Here is a 13,806-nt window from a genome sequence, read left to right as displayed (position 1 = left end):
AATCCCCACTGGGGCACTGCCTAGTGGAACTGTGAGAAGAGGGCCACCATCCCCCAGACCCTAGAATGGTAGCTCCACTGACAGCTTGCACCATGTGCCTGGAAAAGCCACAGACTCTCAAAGCCAGCCCATGAAAGCAGCTGGGAGGGGTGCTGTACCCTGCAAAGTCACAGGGGCAGAGCAGCCCAAGGCTGTGGGAGCCCACCTCTTACATCGGCATGACCTGGATGTGAGACATGGAGTCAAAGGAGAGCATTTCAGAGCTTTAAGATTTTATGGCCCTGCTGGATTTTGGACTTGTATGGGGCCTGTTGCCCTTTCATTTTGGCCAATTTCTCCCATTTAGAATGGGTGTATTTACCCAATGCCTGTACCCCCATTGTATCTATGAAGTAACTAACTTGCTTTTGATATTACAGGCTCATAGGTGGAAGGGACTTGCCTTGTCTTAGATGAGACTTTGGAATTGAACTTTTGGGTTAATGTTGGAATGAGTTAAGACTTTGGGGGACTGTTGGGAAGGCATGATTGGTTTTTAAATGTGAACGGGATATGAAATTTGGGAAGGGCCAGAGTGGAATGATATGGTTTGGCTGTGTCCCCACCCAAATCTCATCTTAAATTGTAATCGCCATAATGCCCACGTATCAAGGGAGAGACCAGGTGAAGGTAATTGAATCATGGGGTGGTTCCTCCATGCTATTCTCACGATAGTGGGTTCCCACAAGATCTGATGGTTTTATAAGAGGCTCTTCCCCCTTTGCTCAGCACTTCTACTTACTGTAGCCTTGTAAAGAAAGTGCCTTGCTTCCCCTTCACCTTCACCTTACATATGGTAAGTTTCCAAGGGCCTCTCCAGCCATGCTGAACTGTGAGTCAATTAAACCTGTTTCCCTCATAAATTACCCAGTCTCAGGCAGTTCTTTATAGCAGTGTGAAAATGGACTAACACAAAACACACAATGCAAAAAATAACCTCACCAATAAATAGTGTTGGGAAAACTGGATATCCACATGCAAAAAAAAAAAAAGAAAAAGAAAAAAAAAAAAGAAATTAGATTCTTATCTCACATCATATACAAAAAACTTCTCAAAATTGATTAAATACTCAAATGTAAGATAAGAAACCATAAACTTACAAGAAGAAAACACAGAGGAAACACTATACAGCATTGGCCTAGGCAATGAGTTTTTGGATTTGACCCCAAAAGTGCAGACAACAAAAGCAAAAATAGACAAATGAATTTATATCAAACTAAAAAGCTTTTGCACAGCAAATAAAACAATTAACAAGGTGAAGCAACAACCTACAGATTAGGAGAAATACATGCAAGAAATAAATATTTGCATTCAGTAAAGGGTTAATATTCAAAATATATAGACAGAAACAACTCAATAGCAATAAAACAAAAAAACTAAAACTAATTAAAAATGGGCAAGAGACATGAATAGAAATTTATAAAAATAAGACATATAAATAGAGAATAGATATATTTAAAAATACTCAACATTGTTAACCATTAGGGAAATGCAAATTAAAACCACAATAAGATATCATCTCACACCTCTCAGAATGGCTATAATCAAAAGACAAAAAATAACAAGTGCTGGCAAGGATGTGGAGAAAAGAAAACTCTTTTACATTGTTGGTGGGAATATAAAGTAGTAAAGTCTATGAAAAATTGTGTGAAAATTCCTTTAAAAACTAAAAACAGAGTCATCATGTAAACCAGCAATCCTGAAATGAATTCATTGAAGAAATGTCTGCACTTCCATGTTTATCGTTGCACTATTCGTCATAGACAAGTTATGGAATCAACCTAAGTGTCCATCAACAGATAAATGGATAAAGAATATGTGGTATGTACACACAGTGGAATTCTATTCAGCCTTAAAAAAGGAGAAAATTCTGTCATTTGCAACAACATAGATGGAGTTATAGGACATTGTGCTAAATGAAATAAGCCAGGCATAGAAATGTGAAAAACGAATTTTAAAACCGTCTGCAATTCTAGTGCTTGAGTAAAAGTGGGATAAAGCGGTAGAGACAAGTAGATTGAAATTTTGGGGATGAATATTTTGAAGTGGCCTCAAGTTGTCCTTTGAGGTTGTTAAGTAGGATGTTCACTCACCCTTTTGTTCAAGACCAGTCCTGAGATAAAATCTGGATATATTTGGGTAGCCCTCCAAGTTTATGTTTGTCCACATTGATTTTTGTAGAGACTGAGGGTCTTTGTGAAAAATGCTTGAACCTTGTTCACAGCATGGCAAATATAGCATGCACATGACTGGGGCAGAGGAGGTGGGGGGAAGTGCAAAGACCCTCAGTGGGAATTTCTCCTATGGTGAGGAATTTGGCTTGGCCTCAAATGAAGCAATAAGAGGGTCTGAAAGCAGCATAGCCCTGGCAGGCCCACTTCCCAGGTGGAGAATTTGCTGGAGCATAAGCTGAAAGAGTACTTTCACAAAATCTTGTAACATTCTTGGATCCAAACAACTCTGCTTTGTGAGTGCCCCAACACACACACGAACACACAATATCAATCACATCACAGAGGATAGGAGTTGCTTCCCCCTTACCTCACTGAAGATGGAACATAAGCAGCACCAAGATAAAACACCTGGATCTACCCACCATGTCGACACTGACCCAGCTCCAAGAGAGATAGTGGCTCACAAATACGTCACTTACAGCTATAAGTGGGCAGTTACACTCAGTGGCAACCTGAAAGTGGCTAAGTTGTCAAGGCCAACAGTTAGTAGCTGCCTTGGTCCTGGTTCCATGTAAGACATGAGGACACCCTTATATGTCTGGGGGACAGGAGAGGTGGAGAGAGATGATCATGCACAGTGGGGGCAAGTGTGGAACCAGTGAGATTTGGGAATCAATATTAATACAACCTCATTCAACACACAGGCAGCTAAGGCTTGAGCTTATTTGAGCCACACGTTTGCACTTGGAACACTTACAGCTTCTCTTTAATTTCTGTGAATAAGGAGCTGTTCCTATCAACTGTCATTAAGGTCACTTCTAGTTCACAACTGGAAGGAACATGTGAGCAGCTTCTGCTCAGATGGCCACAAAATATGTTCAAAGTAAAATTCCTTTCTCTTTCTGTATAGAGTCTTGCTATAGTAACTTCACAGTTCTTCCCAGTCTTTCTCAAGCTATTTTTGTCTCGTTTGTTTATTCTTAAACAAACTATGTGTCTCATTGGCCCAGCTGGGTGGAATAATTCTCAGACACCTACACTCGGGTCTCTTACTGACTCCATGGCTTCACCTGTTGACAGGGCATTGGGGCTGATTCATACATAAGAATGATGAGCCAAAATGACTCAAAACATAACTAATTTGGTAGCTGTACCTAATTCCTCAAACTTCCAGCCAAAGGCCACCAAAACCGTAGGAAAGAGGGAGATCCCTATCCCCAACAAAAGACAAAGGAAGAGGTAAGCTGTCCTCAGGCTGAAGTGAGAGCTCTAACCTCTATAGCTCCAACTCCTTGGAGACTTAAGGGTCTGTTTTTCTCATCAAAGAAATAAAAACAGAGAGAGACACATACAGGATGTGAAGGAACTCTAAAGTTCAGCAAGCAAACAGAAACTAGTTATCTGTCAATCAGAGAAAAAGGAAAACAACAAGAAGAGAAATGCAAGAAAAGTAAGAGAGGCAGACAAGGTGGATGTTGGCAGAAGGAGAAAGCAGGGCAGGCAAGTGAAAGAGATCAAGAGGGAAGGGAAGAAGAGATGGAGAAGGGGACTGAGATTGATCATTGTGACCATTGTTATACAAGGAACATTCAAAAATCTCACACAAAAGACAAGATATGTGAGTCATGTACCTAAAAAGTGACTTAAAACTCCTCCTGCTTGTGAAAGGTATGGAGCTGTGCAGAAGGAGAAAAAGAGCAGCAAGTTTCCTGGGGAGTTCAATAACGCTATGCAATATCTATTGGGAGAGGGCTGATTTGATCCATTATCTTACCTGGAGCTGGTCTACAGCGGTGACCCAATAACATATATTACCTGATTTTAAATTTTAATTCTTCCTGTGCTTATACTGTTTACATAAATAATACATTACTTTGGTCATTAACAGTCGGTATATTAGTATTTTGGACTGGAATGGAACAGAATACTACCTGAAACAAATATATTTGTTTTCAGTCAAGTGTTTTTCTGTTTATCAGCTGTATGAGTCCCTCAAGGTGCAAGAGGCTGAATCCATGTACCCCTAGAAACCACAGGTAGAGTCTGATACACAAAGGAGGCAAGACCAATGTCGGGGAACCCTTGGCCACCATAGGCAAGTGGGTATCTTTCCAGTTTCACTCCTTCCTCTTATTCTAGGTTCCTGGAACCCATTTTTTGACTCATCCCCTGAACTCTCTGACCCATATTTTTCAGTAGCTGCATGTTATTAACCTATTTCTGACTATGGGTCTTTACTGCTAAGTTTCATTGGAGGGTTCCCCTACCTCACCATTTCCACAGCCATTCCTCATCAGCAGCTGCTGCTAGGCTTTCTTCCCTAGTGGATACCACCTATAGGCTCCCATGACCTTGGCCACACTTCAAGCCTGATGAATCAAAGTCATATCAATCGATTACAATACCTATTTTGTCCCCAAAACTAATGTTCATCATCTTCTATAATGCCTATTAGAAGTCTCACGAGGTCTCCCCAAACTTATACAAACCAAACATCAAACTCTTATAGGGTTCAGCAAATAACATAAATGATTGAAGCAATTGGGTAGGGAGAGACTAGGACATGGTGGAGACTGAGACAAACCCGAGTCCAAATCCCATCTCAAGAAGGTATACTCAGCTGGGCGTGGTGGCTCACACCTGTAATCCTAGCACTTTGGGAGGCCAAGGCAGGTGGATCACCTGAGGTCAGGAGTTCGAGACCAGCCTGGCCAACATGGTGAAACCCCATTTCTATTAAAAATACAAAAATTAGCCAGGCATGATGGCACACGCCTGTAATCCCAGCTACACGGGAGATTGAGGCAGGAGAATTGCTTGAACCCAGGAGAAGGAGGTTGTGGTGAGCTGAGATCATGCTACTGCATTCCAGCTTGGGCAACAGAGCAAGATTCCCTCTAAAACTCTAAAAAAAAAAAAAAAAAAAGAAGGTCAAATCACAGCCTACCTTTCCAGATCGTTTGAGTGTTTCATAAATCTCTCAATTTCTTTTTAAGTTGGAAACTAACATTTAAAAAATATATACTGTATGAACTAACACTATGAGGGCTCATATGCCTAGGATATTTGTTTCCTCCAAATCTCATGTTGAAATGTAATCTCCAGTGTTGGAGGTGGGGCCTGGTAGGAGATGTTTGGATCATGGGGGTGGATCCTTCATGAATGACTAGTGTCAACCCCATAGTGATGGGTGAGTTCATGCAAGATCTGATTTTTTTCTTTCTTTTTTATTATACTTTAAGTTCTAGGGTATATGTGCACAACGTGCAGGTTTGTTACATATGTATACTTGTACCATGTAAGATCTGATTGTTTAAAAGTATGTGGTGCCTCTCTTCTCTCTTGCTTCCAGTCTTGCCATGTGACATGCTTGATCCCATTTCACTATCTCCCATGATTGTAAGCTTCCTGAGGCCCTCACTTGAAGCCAAGCAGATGTTGGCGCCATGCTTATATAGCCTGCAGAACTACAAGCCAGTTAAGCCTGTTTTCTTTATAAATTACCCAGCCACAAGTATTTCTTTATAGCAACACAAAATTGGCCTAATACAAGGGCCAAACAAAACACATTTTCAACCCTAGGCTGTAATGTGTGACATGTTGCTTAATAACAGAATTGTCAACAGGGCATTGGCTTGCATATGTGTGATGGACAACAGCAGTCAGACAGAGACCACAAGCCATAGCACATAGCACATAGCACAGCTCTCCACTGTTCATCATTTTGTAATGAGCAGCACAGATGGAAAAAAAAGAGAAAAGAAATCAATAATGTATTTTAGGGGCACCTCAATTAGGCTACATAATAACGAACTGAATTCTGAGTTCCAAAGTAATTGGCAGCCCCAGAGAAACTAAATCCATGTCTCTGGTCCTAGGGAGGTTTCATGGGTCTCAAACCTTTTGTTAGGGTGAAGAGATTCAAAGTGAAGACACATCATCAGTTGGAGCCTAGCCTTTAATTTTGTAAAAATTAAGGTACTCAAAGAGTGAACCTTACGCAAATGTGACAGGAGGAATTATGTTTACTTATTATACACTAGTGACCACATGCCTTTCCCAAAAGATTCCTATCATCTTTGCACACACCAAAACCTGTCCTTAAGACCTTAATTCACCACCTCCCAAGCAGTGTGCATAGGCTCAGGTTATTATTTAAATGAGTTTGCTGAAACCTTGATTCCCTCAGTCCTCAGGGCTGTCTGGTTGCCATGTGGCAGGCAGCTGAAGTCTCTGAGCCTGTTGCCTCTGAACACAAGCAGCCTAATTTTTTTAACCCAGTGTACCATACACATATTATTATTTTTGATATGCCACAATGAGGATAAGATTAGGAAGCACTGCTAACCCATCTGTCTGCAGGGTTCTTTATGGATGGGTTTGCCCTGGAGGTGGACTTCACCTCTGTATAGTTGCTCTGCTCAGCTCTTTCCCTCCAGGGTTGCAGCACTTGTTTCCCAGCTGCTGGGTGTGTTGGCAGCTGGCAGCTCTCAGCTGAGTCCCTCAATGGGATGTGCCTTCCTCTGAAGTGAGCCACTTCATTCAAGGTCACTCTCCTCAAGGACACCCTACATGCACTAACAGTTCAGTGATGACAGATGAGAATAAAAGCCTGGCCCCCTCTTTCCAATTCTAGCTAGGTCTGAAGAGCCACCAGCTTCAGAGCTCCTATAAGTTCAGGTGAGGCCTCTTTCAATACATCACAGTTTAATTTCCCCTTCTGCCCAATCCTGCTTTCCTTGCTTCCTACAGTTGTTGAACCTAGTAGCACATTCAACAATCCTCCTGCATGCAAATCCCTGTCTCAGAGTTGGCCTCCTGGAGCTGACCTATGACAGCCTCCTAATTGAATCTCTCTTTCCTATCAAACTCATGCCCTCTGGAAACACGTAGAAACATAACTAAGCATGGCCTTGCCATCTCAGATGAATCTCATTTCAACCCCCATTTCCATAGAGATTATTAGGGTCTTAATTTCTTAAAGTCTTTTTTTCTCACATAGGTCATGAGGTCTGTCCTGTTTTCACTATCCTAGCCTTCTTCAGTGAGGTTTAGAGAACAAGTTTTACACAGAAGTAAAATAAAACTTCCAGTTCTAACACCCTCCCTCCATTTCAGGGCAGCCTCGGTTAGCAGATGTTGCTGTCCAGGAGTAGATTCAGAATTGGATTGTCCGTGCTATTATCCTCACTTAGACAATAATTACAACAATAACTATTACCACCATCAATTTTATACTTTCTGTGTCATAAGCTCCACACGAAAAGGGTTTTTCCAGAATCTTATCTTTAACTTTTCCAACAAGCCCAATGAGGAAAGTATTATTAACCTTTCTGTAGAGAAATAGTCTAAGAGTCAAATTGCCCAAGGCCATGCCATTCTGGAACTGGGATTAAATGCAGAATCTTTTTGTCCTAAAAGCCTGATCATGGTCCTCTGCACCACTCTTTCCCTGTCCTCCGTTATTCCTACTCCTCAGTTAAAAGTTCACTTTGGAGGGAAAGATTTCTAAGGGCAGGAAGTTTGGTCTGTTTTCTTCTCCCTTGTGTCCAAGTGCCCACAACAGTGGCTGGCATGCGGCAGATGTTCAAGTCGTTGTTTGCCAAATGAATGAATGAGCTTTGGTGACACAATCCTGTCAGAATGGACTCAAACACCAAAAAATGCTGACGAATGTCTGAGCTCATTATTTTTGAGCAGAAGTCAGGGTGCTGCTACTCCATACACTGCTCTGTGCAAATTAGAAAAGGAGTCCCCTCCTTGAGACACCTGTGAGGACATTGTTCTAGCATATGGATTTATTATTAGAGCAAGACACTTTACTGCCATCTGCCCCCAAATAATAAATGCACAGATCTGCAATGGTGGATAACATTCCCTTCAGTGGAGTGCTGCTGTGCACCTGACAACCCGCACAGCGCTGTGTGGCTGCTCTGCCTAGGCTAGCCGGGCTAGTTTATGCATTTGTCTAACTAGATACTGGTGTCAGATTTGTCTTACTTTTTGACAGCTGGACTCTAGCCCACATTTGTGTTTAATTCCTTATTTAACAATCTTTTCTCAATTTTGAGATAATGACCAAACTCTCAGAAAGTTTGTTAGATGACCGTCTAGGTATTACCTAGGCTCCCCACTCCATAAGGTTCATGCTTTCAGAAAGCTCTCTCATCACTCTTTGATGGAGAGCTATTTCCAAGAGCTACACAATTTCCTGACATTCTTCTTTACTTGTTGAAGATAGTTTCTCTTGAGAGAGTACAATATCTTCAGTACTTCAAAAACACTGGGAATGCCACTACTGCCCTTCTGAATCAAGCTTTCTTTCTCATCGGCAATCTTCCCCTCTGACCTGCTTTTACTGACTGTTTTACTCCCTTTGTCCCAGGCAGATAAAATACTGGTGTGGAAAAGGTCAAATTCAGCATGCCAAAATAATATATATTTCCACATTTCCAATGAAAAGAAAGGCAAATTGATAGATCATATTCACCAATCTATCTCTGAGTTTCCTGAGGAAGAGACACTAGAAAGGTGAAGTTATGAATTTTGATTAGGGATGGCCAGATGCCAATGTGTCAATCAACGGAGTGTTTTATTTTATATACAGTTCTTTACAAACAAGGCCAGGATAAAAATAAACAAACAAAATGAATGTAACAGGTTATCCGGCTGTTATAAAATGTAATAAGGCCAAGGGAGATCTCATAGGATCCAAAACTCTGGTTTATTATCCCAAGATAATAAAGTGAACATGATTTAGTGGTCTAGATATGTCACAGTACAAAATTACCAACTGCATTTTGATGATCAATTCAGTCCACATGCCATGGCAACTAAACTAAATCTTAACACTGCAGGTAGACCTAAGTTAGGTAGACGTAAGTTGTTTTTTGTTTGAGAATCCATTTCATGTTGTTTAATCTTCGGTTGGAGTATTTAACACATTGTATGGAATTTTCAGCTCACCTATCCATATTCTTCCCACTGGATTAGAAATTCCTTGAGGGCAAGAAGCAATCTCCCATATTTTCATCTTCCAGGTGATAATTATAATTCCCGATACATCATGAGTTTCCAAAATGCTTTGTGGGAGTCAGCTGGGCATTTTTCCATTGGTGCAGAGGAATTAGACAACATCCTTTATGAATCTTGCTTCAAGATAGTGAAAAAAAGAGATGTCATTAGCAGTACCCAGAAGGCTCAAAGGACATGTTCTTAAGAGAGTACTTTTTAACCTCACAGTATTATCATTCATTGATTTCCTGTAATTTATCCTGAATTTGCTGAAATTCAGCTTTTTCTCAGAAATCTTTGTATATTGCCCTATTGTGTTCAATGACTCAAGCAATGAAACAGATGGTCTTAGAGGGAGTCTTTGGCCCTCCCCATGCTGGGCATGAAGTGAATAAATAAAATTTCCCTAACTACTGTGCCAGAAAGATGATTAACGATGCTGTGCAGCAAGTGTCATGGTGCTACAAAAATGGGGGCTCTCAGAAAGAAGCCCTGCCCAACAAAAACTCATAAAATCCCTCTTCAACATGCCTGTAATCCCAGCACTTTGGGAGGTTGAGGCTGGCAGATCAATTGAGGTTAGGAGCTCGAGACCAGCCTGAACAACATGGTGAAACCCCATCTCTACTAAAAATACAAAAATTAGCTGGGTGTGGTGTTGGGCACCTGTAATCCCAGCTTCTTGGGAGGCTGAGGCAGGAGAATTGCTTGAACCAAGGAGGTGGAGGTTGTACTGAGCCCAGATCATGCCACTGCACTTCAGCCTGGTCTACAAAGTGAGACTCTGTCTTAGAAAAACAAATAAACAAACAATAACGACAACAAAAATCCCTCTTCATTATTCCATTGCATTCAACAATAATCCAGTGGGAGCAGGGGGTGGACTATAAATCCCACAGCTGAGAAGACCTATTCTGTGAAAAGAATGTAGTCTCCAGAATTTTCCAGCACAGAATGCTGTGATCAGGAGGGTAGTAAACACCACAGCTAACATTTGAGAGAATTTACTTTGCCACACACTTTGCTGCTATATACTTGACATGCATTTATCCTTGGAGCTACCCATGGAGGAAGGTATTCTTAATAATCTCTATTTTATAGATAAGGAAACTGAGGTTTATTTAACAGGTTAGTAATTTATTTAAATTCTCAGGGAAAGTAAATAGCAAAGCCAGCCCTGAGCTCTAGTCTGTCTGCTGGAACTCTGCTCTTTAAGCAAGTAAGCTCATAAATAGAAACTAAGTGTGGTAAACAATACCAAGGCTTACCACTGTATTTGAGTTCTTCTCTCCTGAGCACATGGGAAGATTACATGACCCTACCCATTTCAGTTAGTTTTCATCTGTTTTTGGCCAACAAAATGACACAATGCACTTTATTGCAGAAGCATTTAAAATTCGGAGTATGATTCTTCACTTCTGACACAGCAAAGCCTGAAGACCCATGTTGAGATGGCAGCATCACCCAAAGCACACTTCATGGCCAAGGATGATAATAGAGAAGAAAGTACCTCCTAGAAGGCCAAGCCAAGAGCTGTAGGGATTAATGGACTGGGAGACTCTCCTAGAGATCTGAATGGAGTTAAATCAAGGAATGTTCTCTACCTCCAATGTAGGAAATCAACACATGCCTAGTGAGTTTTCAGAATTGCTCCAGACCAGTTACTGTTATATGTCTACCATTCTTCCTCTCACAGAATGTGAATGTTTATTGACATTATCCTGTCCTATTCTATAGGAAAGGTAGGGAGCGAGGGAGGGGTCCCTCTTTTTAGTTCATAGTGTTTCATGGGGATTTGGAGTTCTCTTTCTTGCAGGGAGCAAGGGTAAGGAGTGTATTCTGGATGTGGGGGAAAAGGTGAATAATCTAGTATTTAGTTATTAGATTATAGTAGGAATTACAAATATTCCCCAATATTTCTCTTCTCTCCTTTTGGGAATACTGAAGATTATATTTCTCTGTTCTCTTGGAGTTAGGCATAGCCAGTGGCTTGCTTTAGCCAATGGAATGAGAACAGAAATGATGTGCCACTACTGAACAGGTGCGTTTAAGATCTAGCGCATTATCCTCCATGCTTATTTTCACTGTCACAGCAAACCCTAAACCCCCGTGTTGAAATAGAAATGTTGTAAAATTATAATTCTTCCATCATCCTGGGTGCCTGAATGAGCATTAGTGGGCACTGTCCCTGCCACCACAAGTTAAGCATGTAGTATTAGAAAAAAATAAACTTTCATCTTTCAAACTCAGAGAATTTGGGGGTTACTTGCTAATGCAGTGTAACCTAGCCTATCCTGATGCTACCCTAAAACTTAGCCTTAAGAGAGCACCCAAATTTGAAGCTAATATCCCAGCTCAGAGTGGACTGCATGGGCCAAGAGCAGTGAAAGACACTAAAAGACATTGTAGAATTAAGCTGAACTCTTAGTCAAACTGATCACCACTTGCTCTTTAGTGAAAAAGAGGTGAAATAGACCCAGTAGAGTTTTTTGTAAATGCACACAGATGGTAAAATATTTAAAATTTATGGCATCACAAAAATGCTTTAGTTCTCTGAAAAATTACCAGAGTTAAAGATCCCTTTGGGTATCCCCAGAGAAGACAACTAAGTAAGGAACACCTGATAGCACTGTTTCTCATGGTGTTTTGTTAACATCTTACATATGAAGGGTCGTTGTTAAAGATACAAATTCCTAGGCCCTACCATTGAAACCCACTGCTGTAGCAAATCTGTTTTAAGTGGCCTCTGTCTGTCTGTGTATACTAGATAATGTCTTGAATTTTCCTAGAGTTACTTAACTCCCAGCTCAGTAATGCCACAATCTCTTTAAATCAATAAATGTTTAAGACCATTAACAATTTTTTAAGAGCTTATGCCCAAACTAATATTTAAAAGGGACTTGTAATTACCTGGCCTTTAAGCAGATATTCTTGGTAGACTGGCATAAGGAAGAACCTGTAATGGCCAATGAAATCAGTATTTGAAATATCCCTTGGTATTATTGTCAAGAATATTAAGCACCAACCGTGTGCTTATATTAACCATAATGCTAGTGTTAGGTATACAAAGGTGATGGTTTCATTTCTCAAGGAATTTTATAGGTACACAAATATATGAATATAGTTGTTTCTCATTATTCATGAGAATCATATTCTATAAAGTCATTCCAAATGCTAAATTATCAAATATTGAACCATTGCTCCAAGGGGAAACATGGGGTTAAGTTTCTGTGAACCTCTGGTCACAAAATTTTTTTTGTCCACTCATCAATATGTAACCTTGTTTTATGCGGCATTCTATTTAAAGATACCTTATTTAATAAATATTGTTGATTCATTGGCATTGAATGCAATGCTAGCCAACAGCATTATACTTCATGCCTAAGTGAAGCCTACCTAACACACGTATTTTCTTTTTAAGACACATCAGAGACTTCTTGTGGTTAGGCACACTAGCCAGTCCTTCAGCACTACCTTTGGGGGCCATTCTAGATGGGGAAATCACCAATGAAAAGCACAAAAATGAGACAACATGGCACCAAACAGACTGCAAAATGGACACATGTTCATAGTATGAGAGGTAAAGGAAGAAAGCAGAGTGTCCCTTAACTTGATCTCAGATGGGAATGTGTGTCAGGTGACACAATATTTTTGCCATTATGCATGCATGTGTCCACAATGACTAGGAAAGTGATGCAAATATCGATTTAGGGGTTACAAATAAATTTTAGCATTAGGAAAATGCACAAATATGGAATCTGTGAAAAATGAAGATTAACTGTATGTGCATTCATAATGTACTGTAATGGAAGCATAACAGGGTACAATAGAAATGCAGGGAAAAAGAACTTAATGTAGTGGGTGGGGAAGCACAGAAGATGGAAAAACTGTCAGAGAGGAAGTCATGCTTAAGCAAAAACTTGAGAAGTAAATAGGAATTTGACCAATAGGCAAACAAGAAAAGGATAGTCCAGGAAGGGGGAAACATGTGAGGGAAGAATACAAGGCAGAACAGCCTGGTGAGGAAACACCCTGAAAGGCTTCGTATGCCATGCTAAGGAGGTTAGATTTTATTTTCTGTAAGTAGCAGAGGATGATATCCTGCTTAATTGAGTAGACTCTCTCAATTTGCATTTCTCTTCTATTCGCCACATTGCTTCTCCAACACCAAGTACTAGGAGAGTATAAATGATTATTTTCAGAACTGTAATTGTTTGCCCTATCCCTTTTGTAATTTCTCCTACTTAAATTTCATTTCCTAAATATGGCTTGCCTGAAAGCTTCCCGTTATGATTTATTCACAGAGTAATTTCACATTTAGGAGATGATGTTTTTGCAATGTTTTGATTAGATGAGAATCTAATACATGAAACATGACATGAATCAGTATCTAATTCTCAGACAACTACAACTCTTATCACATAAAACCAGTCAGAGTGGCTGTGATGTCTACTACATGTCAGTTGCATGCTTTTGACTAAGTAGGCAAAAACTATCATCAAGGAAGAAGTTTCTGTGTATCTAGAGAAGGTAAACTATAAACCAATTCAAAGATTTGGCAAATTAACTGGGCAGCCAG

Source organism: Theropithecus gelada, chromosome 1 (assembly GCF_003255815.1).
Source record: "Theropithecus gelada isolate Dixy chromosome 1, Tgel_1.0, whole genome shotgun sequence".
Classification (NCBI taxonomy): domain Eukaryota; kingdom Metazoa; phylum Chordata; class Mammalia; order Primates; family Cercopithecidae; genus Theropithecus; species Theropithecus gelada.
Note: the sequence above shows the minus strand (reverse complement) of the source record.